We start from the raw sequence: 19428 nt of genomic DNA on the forward strand, positions 1-19428 counted from the left end.
ATCACATAACTTATTTTGAGAAGTAAGCATTTTTAATACATTTTTACAAAGAGTGCTGAATTTTACTTTCAAGACAACTGTTTATTGCTGAGTTGTCTTTCAAATAAAAATTTTAAGTCAAAATTATTTTGCATTGTCATTAATAAGACTTTATCTCTGGATTTTCTGCAATGATAGTACTTTAGTTAATAGCATAATGAAGGTACTATAACCCTAGAACCAATGTATTCATTCTTTTCAGTCTGTGGTTTTTCAATACATACTTTTCATCAGCATTCATTGGCCAAATGACATACAGATTTCTGTAAGGAATCAAATCAGATGGTATTAAATATATAATATATTCAGTGACCCATTGTTCAGCAGCTGAAGTCACTTTTATGACCACTCATTTCAATGTTTCTTCCTAAGCTCCTCCTACCCAGACAGTATGATTTAATACAGCAATAACAGATGAGTGGGTGTGGTACACATCCCCTGGATTCAATAAACTCCATGCAAGAATAGCACTATTATTGCACAGAGTGGTTCATGTCCATACAGCACAGCAGCGTGCCTTGCATATTCATGAAGGCATGCTGGTGTTCTACCTATATGGCCCGAGCAGTGAATGAGTGCAGAGGGCATGTGCAAGAAGGGCATGGACATTGAACATGCCCCCTGCACTCAGAAAGTGCTGTACATACACACACACACACACACACACACACACATTTATATATATATATATATATATATATATATATATATATATATATATATATATATATATATATATTTTTTTATTTTATTTAACATTTGTTGACCGGGAAAGTCTGACTAGGTTCCACAGATCCTGTTTTCAGTGGAGGCCCGGGGAGAAATGCTCCAGAAGCATGTCTTTAGAATGTGGGAGGAAACCGGAGTACCAGGAGGAAACCCACGCGAATGCAGGGAGAACATGGAAACTCCACTCAGAAGGCACCCCAACTGAGAATTGAACCAGAGAACCTTTTGCTGTGAGGAGACAGCATTAACAGCTGCACCACTGCGCCGCCCATGACATACATATATATATAATACCTCTCAACCTCTTAGTGCAAGAAATCTGGCCAAAGCCTGTCCAAATGGGGGGCAATGGGCAAAACTAGGGACATACCTTAAATATTGCTCTTATAAATGTAGAATGTTGCCAGATTGACAGTCTTTGTTTCAGTATACATGTTCTGAAGGATGTGAGTTCTGAAACTGAAATGTATGTCATCATTTACTATTAGAAATCCTCAGATCATCACAGTGATTTACCAGGGATATAAAAATAATGAATCTGTGCAACAGACCAGAAATATGAGCAATAAACCTCAACATACTGCAACAATCCGGCCAGTCAAGAGGTAGGCTCAGAACTCCTTAGTGCACCGAATCTGGACCAAGTCTGACAAAGTGGGGGGAGAAAGCCTTAAAAATAGGGACATATCTGAAATACTGGAGTAGATAAGCTGACACAGTTGCAGTAACACCCTCATGTCTGTCCTAACATATATTAACAGAAATGGCACAAGTCTAACACTCCATTACTTATCACTAGTTAGTGACTGAAATCCTCACATCATTCCACTAATTTGTCAGAAATAAACAACACTTATTGGGGCCAGGCAACATTGCCTCCTACAAATATCTGGACATAACATCACATGAGAGAAACTACACTCAGCTGCTAAGCATGTCACCAAGCACTGTCCAAACTGCAGTAAGACTGATACAACACTAGCCCCAAATCCACTATGGGGAATTACACATGTATTGGCAAATATATCAGCCACTACAGGGTTGTAGCAGCACTGAAAAACAGACACCAGTGTGAAAGTACATACCAACAACCAATTTCACCACAGTCACAGTGACATACCGGTAAGCCAAAGGAACAGTACAGTATAAGGACTGTGTGAAAAAAAATATCTCATCATGTTTGCCACTCACACACTACCCCCACATATACTGGCCCAATTCACAGTGTAGTATGAGTCCTGACCGTGGCATGGGACATGTCTCAGTCTGCCCCTACAAACATATACACCCAATAGACCACCAGAAACTGGAGCAACATGCACAGGATGATAGAAAAGGAGCCATAACACATACTACTACCCCCTCCCTGCACAGGCCAATAACATTGACACACTACACTGCCACACAATCCTGACAGTCTGTCAACAATTGCCAGAAAAACACAGACCTTTCAACTGTTCATAGTCCCACTGAATGTCCAGGCTTTGTCCTCATATAGAAGGCCTCTTACACATAACATGTCTGGCAGTCTGATACATCACTGGGATGGTATCAGGAATGAAGGTGCCAAATAATGATATACCATACCTATCACTATCTTACTGCATGACATCTGGAGAAAGCCTGACATACTTGGGGAGAGAGGCCAAAAAACAAGGGCATATGTGAAATATTGTTGTTATAAACTGAGATGGTTGCTGGTGTAACAGGGTTTGTTATAACATATCTTTTCTGAGGGATATGAGGTCAGAAACACAAATGGATGACACCATTTACTGACTACAATCCCCACAGTATGCTATTGATTTTCCAAAGACAAAAAATGTCTGAGGAACAAACCAAACATGAGAGTCCAGATTCTGGCCATTCTGAGGATAGGCCTGCAGGTGAGAGTTATGTCAACCACATAACAACTGTCAGACTTAAAATCATGCAGAAAAACTATATTCACACAAATCCTGTTAAACTAGCATTAATTCAATTGTATAACAGCAATACTTACATTCTAGCCTTATGTCTGGAACATTCTCCACCAGTTTGTTGGGCTGTCTCCACAGTTTTCATTGTAAGAGGTATTTACAACTATCCTCTGTGATGCTGTTGTTTACACACCTCCATGAAGCTCTCCTCACAGGCAAGGAAAAGGGGCAATACCCACATGAAGTAATCAATTATAGTAGTGTGTTGCCATGCCATTGGCTATAGGAATAACACCACAGCTGTTCTGCATGCAATTAGCAAGTGGGGGACACCAACTGGTGCACAGCTTTTCAGCTGCTCATGCGCACTGCCTACAAAAGGCAAGCTGCTGCCTATGCAAAACAGATGTATACCCTACATCTGGGAGAAAGAGAGAGAGAGAGACACACACACACACACACACACACACACACACACACACACACACACACACACACACACATGCACACACAGACCAAGAAACAAGCTGCATATAGTGGAATAAAACCAACCATACTTGGAAAAAAATGTTTGTCAAACAAGTAAGCATGTAATAGAATGCAGTAGGAGGTATGTAATAAAAGCAAATATGAAGTAACACAAATATGTATCAACAAGACTTGCTGTACTGCTATATTGCTGATCAAAACCTATGGCCATAGGAACTGGGTCTGCCTGCAGTGACATGGATGACAGTGCAGGCCCCTGAGTCACCCCAGGAAAGGATGGCTCACATATGACTACTACTGGAGTGTGTGTTGAACAATACTGACTGTGACACTGCTAGGCCAGCTACTGTGATGTAGATATCCATATGTTAATTGTGAATACAACTATGATATACATATCTGTGACAGAAATGTGAGAGACCTATACAGGGAATTTGCATAGTGAGATACTGTTGTAGATGTGTGTGTTGAACTGCATGTGATATACTGAGCTCATACCATTCAACTGTCCAGTGTTATGCACACTGACCACATGTGTGCCTCATTTTTGCAGTCATTTACTCATAGAGTTGTATTATGTCTGGCACATCATTGGCAACCTGTGAAGACTGACATTACAACACCTCCTTCTCTTTTGTTTGGCTGCTCCCATTAGGGATCGCAGCAGATAATCTGTCTCCATTTCCTCCTGTCCTCTGCATCTTGCTCTGTCGCAACAACCACCTTCATGTCCTCTATCACCACATCCATACACCTTATCTTATGCGTTCCTCTTTTCCTGTTACCTGGCAGCTTCATCCTTGCCATCCTTTTCCCAGTATACTCAGCATCCCTCCTCAGTACATGTCCAAACCAACATAATCCCGCTACTCTCTGGCTTGGTCTCCAAATCATCCAACCTGGGCAGACCCTCTAACTTACATGTCCCTAATCTTGTTTACCCTCGTCACACCCAGTTCACATCTTAACATCTTTAACCCTGTCATGTCCAGCTCTGACTTCTGCCTTTTTGTCAATGCCTATGTCTACAAACCATATAGCATAGCTAGTCTCACTACCATCTTGTAGACCTTCCCTCTTACTCTCAATGGTACTTGTCTGTCACAAATCACTCCTGACACTCTTCTACACTCTCCCCATCTTGCCTGTACTCTCTTCCTCACCTCTTCTCTGCACGCATCATTATTCTGAACTGTTGATCCCAAGTATTTAAACTCACTCACATTTGCAAACTCTACTCCCTACATCCACACCATTCCTCTGTCCTCCCTCCCATTCACACACAAATAGTCTGTGTTAGTCCTGCTGACCATCATTCCTCCCCTCTCTAGAGCATATCTCCACCTCTCCAGGGTCTCCTTAATGTGCTCGCTACTCTCACCACAGATCACAATGCCATCTGCAAACATCACAGTCAACAGGGACTCCTGTCTGATTTTGTCTGTCAATCTGTCCATCACCACTGCAAATAAGAAAGGGCTCAGAAATGCACATCTCACTCCCACCACAGAACTCAACTGTCACACTACCCTTGTACATATCCTGTAGCACTCTTACAGATTCCTCCATCTCTCCTGGCTTCCTCATACAGTACCACAACTCCTCTCTAGTCACCCTGTCATATGCTTTGTCTAAGTCAACAAAGACACAACGTAACTCCTTCTAGCCTTCTTTGTACATCTCCATCAACACTCTTAGAGAAAACATCACATCTGTACTGCTATTTCCTGACATAAACCATACTCATCATCTTTCGGCTTTTCCCGTTAGGGGTCGCCACAGCGGATCATCTCTTTCCATTTCTTCCTATCCTCTGCATCTTGCTCTGTCACACCAACCGCCTGCATGTCCTCTCTCATCACGTCCATAAACCTTATCTTAGGCCTTCCTCTTTTCCTCTTAACTGGCAGCTCCATCCTTAGCATCTTTTTCCCAATATACCCATCATCCCTCCTCAGCACATGTCCAAACAAATGCAATCTCGTCTCTCTTGCTTTGTCTCCAAACTGTCCAACATGAGCTGACCCTCTAATATACTGATTCCTAATCGTATCCATCCTAGTCACACCAAGTGCAAATCTTAACATCTTTAACTCTGCCAAATCCAGCTCGGACTCCTACCTTTTTGTCAATGCCACTGTCTCCAACCCATATAACATAGCTGGTCTCACTACCCTCTTGTAGACCTTCCCTTTCACTCTTACTGGTACCCGTCTGTTACAAATCACTCCTGACACTCTTCTCCACCCATTCCACCCTGTCTGTACTCTCTTCTTCACCTCTCTTCCACATTCACCATTACTCTGAACTGTTGATCCCAAGTACTTAAACTCATCCACCTTTACCAACTCTACTCCCTGCATCCTCACCATTCCTCTACCCTCCCACTCATTTACACACATATATTCTGTCTTAGCCCTGCTGACCTTCATTCCTCTGCTCTCTGGAGCATATCTCCACCTCTGCAGAGTCTCTTTAACCTGATTCCTACTCTCACTGCAGATCACAATGTCATCTGCAAACATCATAGTCCATGGGGCCTCCTGTCTGATCTCATCTGTCAACCTGCCCATCACCACTGCAAATAAGAAAGGACTCAGAGCTGATCCTTGATGTAATCCCACCTCCATCTTAAACGGATCTGTCGCTCCCACTGCAGTCCGCACCACTGTCACACTACCCTCATACATATCCTGTACCATTCTTACATACTTCTCTGCCACTCCCGACTTCCTCATACAATACCACAACTCTTCTCTAGGCACCCTGTCATATGCTTTCTCCAAGTCTACAAAGACACAATGCAACTCCTTCTGACCTTCTCTGTATTTCTCCAATAACACTCTCAGAGCAAACATTGCATCTATAGTGCTCTTTACTGGCATGAAACCATACTGCTGATCACTAATTCTTAAAGATAGGTTTATTTTCTTATTTATTTAAGATTTGTTAACCGGGAAAGTCCGATTTGGAACAAAGCTAATTTTCAGCAGAAGCCCAAGGAGAAATGCTCCAGGTGCATGTCTTTGTAACATGGGAGGACACCAGAGCACCCAGAGGAAACCCACATGAACAATAAGGACATGCAAATTCCACAAAGATGGCACCCCAGTCGAGAATCAATCCAGAGAACCTCTTGCTGTGAGGCAACAATGCTACCGCTGCACCACTGCTCTGTCCATAAATCCTCACCTCCCTTCTTAACCTAGCTTTCACTACTCTTTCCCATAACTTCATGCTATGACTTATCAGTGTTATCCCTCTGTTGTTACTCTGTAGTTACTACAGCTTTGCACATCACCCTTATTCTTATAATTGGTTATCAAACATGTTTTCTCCAACCCTCACACATCCTCTCACTTTCCAAGATTACATTAAACAATCTTGTTAAAAAGACCACTGCCATTTCTCCTAAACACCTCCATGGTTCCACAGACATGTCATCTGGACCAACAGCCTTTCCATTCTAAATCCTCTTCATAGCTATCCTTACTTCCTCCTTGCTAATCTGTTGCACTTCCTGATTTACCATACCCACATCATCCAACCTACTCTCTCTCTTCCATTGTTTTTCATTCAACAGCCCCTCAAAGGACTCTTTCCATCTGCTCAACACACTCTCCTCGCTTGTGAGGACATTTCCCTCATTATCCTTTATCACCCTTATCTGCTGCACATCCTTTCTAGCTCGGTCCCCCTGTCTAGCCAATTAGTACAGGTCCTCTTCTCCATCCTTAGTGTGCAACTTTTCATACAACCCTTCATATGCCTCATCCTTAGCCTTTGCCACCTCTCTCTTTGCCATGCACCCCATCTCCTTATACTCCTGTTTATTTTCTTCATCTCTCTGACAATCCCACTTCTTGTTTGCCAACCTCTTTCTCTGTTTACTTTCCTATACTTCCTCATTCCACCACCAGGTACCATTGTCCTACTTCCTCTGTCCAGATGTCACACCAAGCACATTTCTAGTCATCTCCCTTACTACCTGTGCTGTAGTTCCTCAGATGTTCAGTAACTCTTCACTGCCACCCGCTGCCTGTCTCAAATCTTCCCTGAACTCAACCTCACAATCACCCTTTTTCAGTTTCCACTATTTGATCCTGGGTGCTGCCCTCACACTCCTCCTCCTATTGATCAACAACATCATCCCACAGACCAACATTCCATGCTGCTAGCTACACTTTCCCCTGTCACCAACTTACAGTCTCCAATATCCTTCAAACAGGCCCTCCTGCATAGGAGATAATCCATCTGCGTGCATCTTCCGCCACTCTTGTATGTCACTGTATGGTCCTCTGTCTTGTTAAATATGTATTCATCACAGCTATGTCCATTCTTTTTGCAAACTCCACCACCATCTCACCATCTGCATTCCTTTGCTTAACACCATACCTACCCATCACTTACACATCTCCTCTGTTCCCTTCACCAACATGCCCAGTGAAAGCTGCTCCAATCACCAGTCTCTCACCCTTGGATACAGTCATCACTTCATTCAACTCAATCAAATGTTTTTCTTGTCTTATCCATCACACATTAAACTAGCAGAGCATATGCACTAACAACAGTCATCATTACAGCATCAATGTCCAGCTTCATTAACATCACTCTATCCAATACTTTTTTCACCTCCAAAACCACCCTTGTCATACTTTTCCTTCAGGATAACCCCTACACCATTTCTCCTCCCATCTACACCATGATAGAACTACTTGACCCCGACTCCAATACACCTAGCCTTACGCCCCTTCCATCTGGTGCCTTGCACACACAATATATCAACCTTCCTTCTGTCCATCATATCAACTAGCTCTGTCCCCATACCAGTCATACTGCCAGCATTAAAAGTACCTACCCTCAATAACACACTCCTAGCCTTTCTCCTCTCTTCTTGCCACATAAGTGTCAGACATCCTCCAGGGTATGTCTGTGAATGCAAAGGCTAATGTGCTATCAAATTACTTAAGAGTGTTATAGCAATATTAAGAAAGTGTCACTAATGTTGGCCCATCGCCCCTCATGTATGTGTGGCATCCTCCAGATGTCCTGCTCTAAGAGCTTGACAAGAATGACTGAGCAGCAAGAGTGTAAACACAGTGTGCCATACTGACATAGAATAGAAATGTATATCAGGTATAACCTGTGCACATCTATGTATGAGTAGATGTACCTGGCTGCCTCATAACAACAGATATGGGATGCAAAATGTCAGGTAAATAAGTTGTACATGTGTATAATCTCAGTTTCTGTGCATCCAACACATTTAGATTTCTACATCTACTGGTTGTTGCATTGCCCTGACACAGACATGGGTACTAGGTTTACATTTTAGAGGTGCCCAACCATGTTATGACCTTGTGTCCATGCCTACTACAAACAGCCATATGACCACCAACATAGCTGTATGGACTCAGCAATACCTTACCTGTAAAGCCTGTCTCCACCAAAGTAGAGTAATCCCCTTTGCTGGACAGCAGCAATACACAAACCACATAATCGGTTGCTATGTCGGCTGTACAGGTCAGAGTAGGAGCAGGCACCACTTGGTAGTGAGTCAATGTTTGTCTGAATGAGCATATAAGGTCCCACATGGATTACGGTAAGGCTAACTATGAGAACAAATTGGACACATCCACCAAGGGCAATCACAGGGCTGTCATCACATATGTCCTGCAATCTCTGAGGCGACAACACAACCGACCCTGTAATGGTGGTCAATCACACCACATCCACACACACCATAGCTGTAGGCAACCTACTGCAGACAGGTTTAGGGCAAACATCAACCCCTGGCTCACCATCAGTATAGGCTGATATGCACAGCACCCGCACACCTCCCCTCATTATCATTAAGTAGGTGCATACTGCCTAACCAAAGTCAACAAAAGCAAGTCTCCATGGGACCTAACAACATTCCTGTCTGTATCTTACATGAACTCAGGCATATGCTTCCAGCTCCATTACACACTGTATGCAAGCAAAGCCTGAGCACCACTGACATTCCATCTGCAAAGAAGATGCTCACTGTCATCCCCCTACACAAATGAGAATGATGAATGGGGGTTTATGCAATGTACTGGCACTCATTGGGGGGTACATGACACATCAGGACCAGGAATGCAATGCAGATTCATACTGTGCTGATAGATGACAGGGGTATGATGTTGCTGTAAGGGTTGACTAATGATAGGCAATATTGATGTGCTGGTTCTGTAAATAACACAATGTCTGAGGTCCTGTTATGTGTTTCCCTGTTTATGTCTTCCAGGTGTCAAGCAGCATCAGCTGGCATACACTGCTGAGGAAAATGCAGCCATTACAGAGACAATACTACAGCACCATGTGGTGCTGTTTGGCTGAGGCCAACAAAATCTGCGGGGGAGGACTGCCTCCTCCATTGGTGCACATACAAGTAAGTCACCCATCGGGCAACTGCCCTGATATGTCATGTCCAGCAAAGGGCTGCTGCCGTGGCCAGGGACCACTCCACCACAGGTGGAGTTCCTGCTACGAAGGCCCACTTACAGCAATGGAGGAGCTCCTTGCCAACCTGGGGGCAGCCCCCACACAACAACCAACACATGAAACATCAGTCGTGGAGGTGAGCAGTATCCATGTCAGGCCACAGTGCAAATCAATTTAAGCATGTAGCAGTCATACTGTCTTCAATAGAGTATCTAGATGCATATGTCAGTTCAAACTGCATTTGCAGGTGTGGTTTAATAATTCACACAAGTGAACATCTATGGCAAGGGACAGCAAATTGTGTACTATCATAGGTTGTACTGTACCTGTGCAGGCACATAGCATTCATCTTGTACCAATGCCAAATGTGAGTCTGCTGACAATACCTCTTCCCCATAACTACATAGGTCCCTCTGGTCTGCATGTGGGGCAACAGCCTCAAGCCGGTGAGTATGGAATTTTCCTGTTGTGGCTCACCAGTACCCCAGGAATGTTAAGGTCATGCATGTGACGATGCACACAACTGTTACTCTCAGCTGTTTTGCAATATCTGCATGTTCACTTGTGGTGGGGTTAACTGCATTGCATCACAGTGGTCCTCACAGGGGCCTATTTGCAGGAGATGTCACATATCTGTAGCATACATAACAACCTGTCATTGCAGGAAATCTGGACAAAGACTGACAAAACGGTGGGGACAAAGGCCCAAAACTAGGGACATTTTATAAATTAGTGCTTACAGTGTATATAAATGGTGCACACACATCTGTTAGAATGCCAGGTATTTGTGAAATACAAAAATGAGAGCACAAAAACACATTTCTGAACACTTCCAACCTTTCATGTGACCTATAACCTTACAATCCAATTGTAAAACAAACACATCTGGTAGGAGAACAATTATGACACATACAAAACTTACAAGAATCTAGATGCATATGTGTGCACAGGCTGAATCTAATACTGTGTTGAAGCAGCTTTTGCTATTATTACATCATTACATCTTCTTGGGTGCACACCTGCCATCAATTACAGAGACTCTTTGATTACCAGCAAATAACAGTCAGCTGTCCTAACAGGATCATCCTAAATTTACTCAGTTGCCTGCTACAGCAACAGCCATAGTTCACATACAGCTTACGAAGCCGCAAAGGGATCTCATTTGTGAAAGGTATCAGCCCAGAGAAGGGTACACACATATTTCCACAGCATTGCATATACCATGGAACACAGTGAAGACAGTCATCACATAGCAGTGGAAATATGGGGCAACAGTGGCATTGCAAAGAACTGGACATCCCTCCAAATGTGTGGAAAAGACAAGACCCAAACTGGTCAGGGAGGCTGCCAGGAGACCTACAGCAACACTACCGGAGTTGCAGGAAGCCCTGGCTAGTACTGGTTGTGTACTATATGTGACAACAATCTCCCTTATTCTCGACATGTCAGGCATATGGGGTAGGGTTGTAATATGGAAGCCTTCTCACACAAAGAACAACATCCAGGTTTGCCAGACTTCTCAAGAAAAATGCATCAGGTCCCCGAATAGCATGTGAGGAAATGTGTTATGGTGCAATAAAACCAAGGTGGCACTTTTTGGCCACAATACCAAAAGTTTTTTTGGGCTCAAGAACAACACTGTGTATCACCAAAAGAACACCATCCCCGTGGTGAAGCATGGCGATGGCAGTGTCCTTCTTTGGGGTTGCTTTTCATAAGCTGGAAGTGCACCTGTAGCCAAGGTGGAGGGGATTAGGAAGAGTTCAAAATACCAGTTCCTTTTGGCCCAGAATTGTCATGTGTCTGATAGAAAGTGGTGGATGGAGAGGATGTACACCTTTCCACATAACACTGACCCATAGCATACATCAAAATCCATAAAAGAATCTCTTCACCAGAAGACAATCAATGTTTTGGAAGGGCCCAGCCGCAGTTCACACATACATCCAATAGAGAATATGTGGGGTGCCTTGAAGTGGCCCATGCAGAAGTGATGCCCTCGCAGTATGACAGAGTTGGAGGGCTTCTGCAAGGGAGAGTGTACAAATATTGCTAATTTAAGATATGCCATGTTGATACACACCTTCCCAAGTGGACTGACCGCTGTTATGAAATCAAAAGGTGCTTTAACAAAGTATTAGTTTAAGGGTGTGCAGTCATGCAACCAGCCTATTGTACGTATCTCCACTTCTACATGTTACCCCTAACTGATGTGTTTGTTTTTCAATTGGATTGCACAGATTATAGGTCACATTGATGTTGGGAAATGTTATCACATGACTTCTTTGGTCTCAATTTATACATCAGACTAACCCGGCATGTTAACACGGGTGTCTAAACTTATAATGTCCACTGTACACTTAGAATGTTGTTAGTATTATTGGTCCTGTTGTAACATACCTGTACTGCAGGTTTTGAAGTGTGGGACTCAAAATATATCATTAAATAGTGACACCAGTCTTCATATCATCCCAGTAATGTGTCAGACAAATACAGGATTTATGCTGAACAGACTAAAAATATGAGTCACACATGTAGATATTCACCGACACTCTGCACAGTTGGGAGGTATGTTCTGTAGAAGTTGGCACTGTACTATACAGGTGAGCAGCATTTATGTGTACATGTGTGCAGTGTGTGCAGTGTGTGCTACTTGAAGGCCCATCACCTACTAACACTACTCACATATCACAGAGTTGTATATAAGTTGTAACAGGAAGTGGAAAGGGCTGCACTGCATGATGTTGAGGGCCTGTCGAGGCTGTGTATGTAGTGGTCTGCCATATCACCTGTATGTGTGTGCATGTGTAGCAGCAAACAGTATAGTGCAGGTATTAATTTACATATGTTGTCTTTCCCACACAGGTGGTCATGGTAGTAGTAGTCCTTCATGCTCTGTATCTGATGTCAGTGTCTCTGCAGACTCTGGCAATAATGATGGTCATAGTCAGGCACAGGTGGTGTTGTCAGGGGCTGAGTCTGTGCCATCAGTTGGCATCCACAACCACATTCATCCACAATGTCCCAGCTCACAGTCACAATGCCCACACATGCAACATCCCCAGCAGACACAGATGATGGACAGTTTGCAGGTGGTGGCATAGAACAGGCTAGTGTGGTGACTATGGCAGATGTGAGTGTAGACATTGTCCATAGCCAGAGTAAAGGTGAGGTCCCACACAGGAGTGTGGACAGGGGTGCTAGCAGGAGGACTGCTGCTCATTAAGCCACTGTCTCAAGTGCCAAATCAGGTGTCATCAGAGGCATGTTTTGGGCTGTCATGGATGCACATTCATGTAGTGAATGCAACACCAGACAAATACTTAGGCTGGTGGATGCAACACTTCCTGGTTTATGTGGCGACATATGTGAAATTGTTTAGGCCACATGCCAAAATACTGAGGTCAAGAATAGATGGTGGGGTGAGACTTTGGCAATCCTCGACTGTGATATGCCTGTGCTAGGGCATGTGGTGGGGGATGGGCATTGGCCACATGGATGTAGGTCAGCAGGAACATCAGCTGAGAGTCTAAAGTCCGAGCACCTTCTCACTCACATAGTGGCAGTGACATCAGCACTACTGAAGGGGAGTTGCTGTCCACAGCACAATGGAGCAGGCCATGTCACATGGTCCTGGCTGGTCCCATCAGGGACACAGATCCAACAGACAGCAGTCATCATCAGGAAGCAGAACTGCATCTGGCCTTGGGCCTGGTGGTGCCAATGAGACCCCTGGCAGGACCAATTCACATGTCTGTGGCCGGAGACAGTGAACTGGATACCCTGTCATATACAGTCTACAGCTGTCCAACATACCCCTGTGTAGGGCAGCCATATGGTGTGACTATGTGCATACATACACACACACATCTGTATCACAGGCAAGTCACCATCAGGCACACACAGCACCTCTACACAGCCCATCTATAGGATACCCCTCCAAACACACACACTTGGATGTCAACCATATGGCCCAGACTAGGCCTCTGGCAAACACACCACACCCTGAGCATATGATGATACCTGTGCCACATCCCTGTCATTCATACCATCAATGCAGGGACAGACAATAATATGGGTCTGATGCACAGGATGATTATAGTACAGTGTAGCTATGTAATATTGTTTAAGGTGCTATCTGCCTGCATTTATGTGTACACATAAAGGTGTATGTGCCTTATTAGCCATGATATATTATTGCTGTTAATACCACTGTCTGAATGTAGTCTGACATGCTATATTCGGTTGGTGTTCCAGGTGTCTGGTGTCTGCAGGCTGCAGCCCTGCAGACATTACCAATGTGGAGTATGGCAGAGTGGAAATACACCTTCTGTTTCATAGCCAAGGTACAGATTTATATGTATATATACCAGGTGTGTATGCATGCAACAGTGTGTGATGGACACTGTTGTCAGATAGTGTGACCTGGCATACATAGCCCTTGTCACAGACAGGTAGCCTTCAGACATGTCACCTTAGTGTTGTGTAGTACCATAGGCTCATACATGTGGAACAGGTTATTGGACTACTATCAGTAGGTCCTTCACCAGCTTAGCCATTATATTGACCACACCAGATTCATGTGTCAGTGCCTGTTGCCCCTGGCATTTCTTTCCCATACATTCAGCCCTGATGCAGTTGGTGAAGGCATGCATGGTAATGTGTATGACAGGTTTGTGGTATGTATTCCTGAGTTCACAGGGTGGAACAGGGAAGCAAAATGGTGTATCCTTTGCATACACACAGTAAAGACTGACACAGGCGATGTGCATATAGTAAACACAAACATAGTTGGTAATAGACAGATTAGTAAACCTACATATCCACTTTAATGTACTGTAGTGCTACATACACATGACGTGCTCCACATAGATTATTTGTGTGGAACATAGCCCACTAACTCTTACAACACATACTGTTGTGAATGCCTTCATGAATGGTGAGATAATCCACCGGGAACATCAACTGGAGTTATCTATTGCTCCTACAAGCCTGGACAAATGATAGGGTAACAGACATATCAGCATGATGTTTCAGTCAGGTATGATATCTGATGCTGGCATGTGTGTCAGTACACTAACTGTGACCTATTTGGCAACAATATCAAATACATGGCCAATGTTAGGGGACACAGAACACATATGGGTTGCAAACATCCAGATATTCCGTAGACATCTGTACAGATGACTTCAGTGGCCTGAACAATGGTTTAGCATGCTGCATGTGAGGCAGATGCTATTAACAAGCTACAAAAAGTAATGCCATCGGGATATGGTAAACAGGCATGGATGGTACACACATCAAATTGGTATAATCCACACAGGATATGATTATCAACCCAAGCACACACACACACACACACACACACACACACACACACACACACACACACACACACACACACACACACACACACAATCACATGCACCCAGTTGCCAGTATTGAGATTAGAACCGCTACATATCAAGTTATTTCTACTATAGTTTTACACAGTTATCAGATACACCACTACATTTATATGAATTTACCTTGTCCCAAGGTACTACTAAGGTGAATGACATCAGCAGGCCTTGTAAAGTAGGGTGATGAGAAGTGTACATGGTGGTACACAACTCAAAATGGTATAACACACTCAGGATATGATTCTCAACACACACACACACACACACACACACACACACACACACACACACACACACACACACACACACACATGTGCGCACATATACACACACACACACACACACACATACAGACATATATATATATATATATATATATATATATATATATATATATATATATTTTTTTTTTTTTAACATTTGTTGACTGGGAAAGTCCGACTATTCTCCACAGATCCTGTTTTCAGTGGAGGCCCGGGGAGAAATGCTCCAGAAGCATGCCTTTAGAATGTGGGAGGAAACCGGAATACCCAAAGGAAACCCACGCAAATGCAGGGAGAACATGCAAACTCCACACAGTAGGCCCCCCAGCTGAGAATCGAACCAGAGAAGCTGTTGCTGTGAGGCGACAGCATTAGCCGCTGCAGTGTGTATATATATATATATATATATATATATATACCCACAAAGCCTGTCCAAATGGGGGGACAATGGGCCAAAACTAGGGACATACCTTAAATATTGCTCTTATAAATGTAGAATGTTGCCAGATTGACAGTCTTTGTTTCAGCATACATGTTCTGAAGGATGTGAGTTCTGAAACTGAAATGTACGTCATCATTTACTATCAGAAATCCTCAGATCATCACAGTGATTTACCAGGGATATAAAAATAATGAATCTGTGCAACAGACCAGAAATATGAGCAACAAACCTCGACATACTGCAACAATCCGGCCAGTCAAGAGGTAGGCTCAGAACTCCTTAGTGCACCGAATCTGGACCAAGTCTGACAAAGTGGGGGGAGAAAGCCTTAAAAATAGGGACATATCTGAAATACTGCAGTAGATAAGCTGACACAGTTGCAGTAACACCCTCATGTCTGTCCTAACATATATTGACAGAAATGGCACAAGTCTAACACTCCAGTACTTATCACTAGTCAGTGACTGAAATCCTCACATCATCCCACTAATTTGTCAGAAATAAACAAGACTTATTCGGGCCAGGCAACATTGCATCCTACAAATATCTGGACATAACATCACATGAGAGAAACTACACTCAGCTGCTAAGCATGTCACCAAGCACTGTCCAAACTGCAGTAAGACTGATACAACACTAGCCCCAAATCCGCTACGGGGAATTACACATGTATTGGCAAATTTTTCAGCAACTACAGGGGTGTAGCAGCACTGAAAAACAGACACCAGTGTGAAAGTGCATACCAACAACCAATTTCACCACAGTCACAGTGACATACCAAGTAAGCCAAAGGAACAGTACAGTATAAGGACTGTGTGAACAAAAACATCTCATCATGTTTGTCACTCACACACTACCCCCACATGTCTGGCAGTCTGATACATCACTGGAATGTTATCAGGAATGATGGCACCAAATAATGATATAACCTACCTATCACTATCTTACTGCATGACATCTGGACAAAGCCTGACATACTTGGGGATAGAGGCCAAAAAACAAGGGCATATGTGAAATATTGTTGTTATAAACTGAGATGGTTGCTGGTGTAATAGGGTTTGTTATAACATATCTTTTCTGAGGGATATGAGGTCAGAAACACAAATGGATGACACCATTTACTGACTACTATCCCCACAGTATGCTATTGATTTTCCAAAGACAAAAAATGTCTGAGGAACAAACCAAACATGAGAGTCCAAATTCTGGCCATTCTGAGGATAGGCTTGCAGTTGAGAGTTATGTCAACCACATAACAACTGTCAGACTTAAAATCATGCACCAGTGTGAAAGTGCATACCAACAACCAATTTCACCACAGTCACAGTGACATACCGGTAAGCCAAAGGAACAGTACAGTATAAGGACTGTGTGAACAAAAACATCTCATCATGTTTGTCACTCACACACTACCCCCATATATACTGGCCCAATTCACAGTGTAGTATGATGCCTGACCGTGGCATGGGACATGTCTCAGTCTGCCCCTACAAACATATACACCCAATAGACCACCAGAAACTGGAGCAGCATGCACAGGATGATAGAAAAGGAGCCATAACACATACATCTACCCCCTCCCTACACAGGCCAATAACATTGACACACTACACTGCCACACAATCCTGACAGTCTGTCAACAATTGCCAGAAAAACACAGACCTCTCAACTGTTCATAGCCCACTGAATGTCCAGTCTTTGTCCTCATATAGAAGGCCACTTACACATAACATGTCTGGCAGTCTGAAACATCACTGGGATGGTATCAGGAATAAAGGCACCAAATAATGATATAACCTACCTATCACTATCTTACTGCAGAACATCTGGACAAAGCCTAACATACTTGGAGACAGAGGCCAAAAAACAAGGGCATATGTGAAATATTGTTGTTATAAACTGAGATGGTTGCTGGCGTAACAGGGTTTGTTATAACATATCTTTTCTGAGGGATATGAGGTCAGAAACACAAATGGATGACACCATTTACTGACTACAATCCCCACAGTATGCTATTGATTTTCCAAAGACAACAAATGTCTGAGGAACAAACCAAACATGACAGTCCAAATTCTGGCCATTCTGAGGATAGGCCTGCAGTTGAGAGTTATGTCAACCACATAACAACTGTCAGACTTAAAATCATGCAGAAAAGCTATATCCACATAAATCCTGTTAAACTAGCATTAATTCAATTGTATAACAGCAATACTTTCATTCTATCCTTATGTCTGGAACATTCTCCACCAGTTTGTAGGGCTGTCTCCACAGTTTTCATTGTAAGAGGTATTCACAACTATCCTCTGTGATGCTGTTGTGTACACACCTCCATGAAGCTCTCCTCACAGGCAAGGAAAAGGGGTAATACCCACATGAAGTAATCAATTATAGTAGTGTGTTGCCATGCCATTGGCTATAGGAATAACACCACAGCTGTTCTGCATGCAATTAGGAAGTGGGGGACACCAACTGGTGCACAGCCCATCAGCTGCTCATACGCACTGCTTACAAAAGGTAAGCTGCTGCCTATGCAAAACAGATGTATACCCTACATCTGGGAGAAAGACACACACACACACGCACACACACACACACACACACACACACACACACACACACACACACACACACACACACACACACACACACACACACACACACACACACAGACCAAGAAATAAGCTGCGCATACTGGAATAAAACCAACCATACTTGGAAAAAATGGTTCTCAAACAAGTAAGCATGTAATAGAATACAGTAGGAGGTATGTAATAAAAGCAAATAGGAAGTACCACAAATATGTATCAACAAGACTTGCTGTACTGCTATATTGCTGATCAGAACCTATGGCCATAGGAACTGGGTCTGCCTGCAGTGAAATAGATGACAGTGCAGGCCCCTGAGTCACCCCAGGAAAGGATGGCTCACATATGACTACTACTGGAGTGTGTGTTGAACAGTACTGACTGTGACACTGCTAGGCCAGCTACTGTGATGTAGATATCCATATGTTAATTGTGAATACAATTATGATATACATATCTGTCACAGAAATGTGAGAGACCTATACAGGGAATTTTCATAGTGAGATACTGTTGTAGATGGGTATGTTGAACTGCATGTGATATACTGAGCTCATGCCATTCAACTGTCCAGTGTTATGCACACTGACCATATGTGTGCCTCATTTTTGCAGTCATAGGTTCATAGGTTCATAGGTTCATAGGTTCATACTAGGCTATCTGCCCGAGGGCATTTACAAGCCTAGCCCATAGTTTTGTGGCTTACGCCACCCCTTTAGTATGGGGAACTATACCCATTATTTTGCTGTGCCTCTGTTGAGCAGTGACACTGAGGTAATCCCTGGGGTATATCTGTGATCTCCCATCCATTGGTCAAGATTTCTCTTGAACAAGGCCAGCGAGGTGCTCTGCCTCACATATACCGGGATTTTATTCCACAGCATAGGGAGTCTTTGGGTGATGAATCTATCCCTCCAGCACGTCCTATTAATAGCTGTGTCGAGGTTTAAGTCTCCCGCCCTTGTGGCTCTGATGGATCTAGATTTTTGAGGTGAAGCATATTCATCAAATCTGGATTTGACATGGCCTTGTATGTTAGGCAAAGGTCACCTCTGAGCAGCGTAAGGCGACTGAATAGAGCTGGAGTTCTTTCAG

The 19428-nt window shown here is 43.4% G+C and overlaps 1 protein-coding gene across 1 annotated transcript in view; it reads right to left on the minus strand.

Moving 5' to 3' along the window:
- LOC122797236 (vasoactive intestinal polypeptide receptor-like) overlaps window positions 1–19428 on the minus strand; it is a 513255-nt gene that overhangs the window by 409342 nt on the left and 84485 nt on the right. The window lies entirely within an intron of this gene.

The sequence above is a fragment of the Protopterus annectens genome, chromosome 3.part0 (genome assembly GCF_019279795.1).
Source record: "Protopterus annectens isolate FY-2018-M chromosome 3.part0, PAN1.0, whole genome shotgun sequence".
Lineage (NCBI taxonomy): Eukaryota > Metazoa > Chordata > Ceratodontiformes > Protopteridae > Protopterus > Protopterus annectens.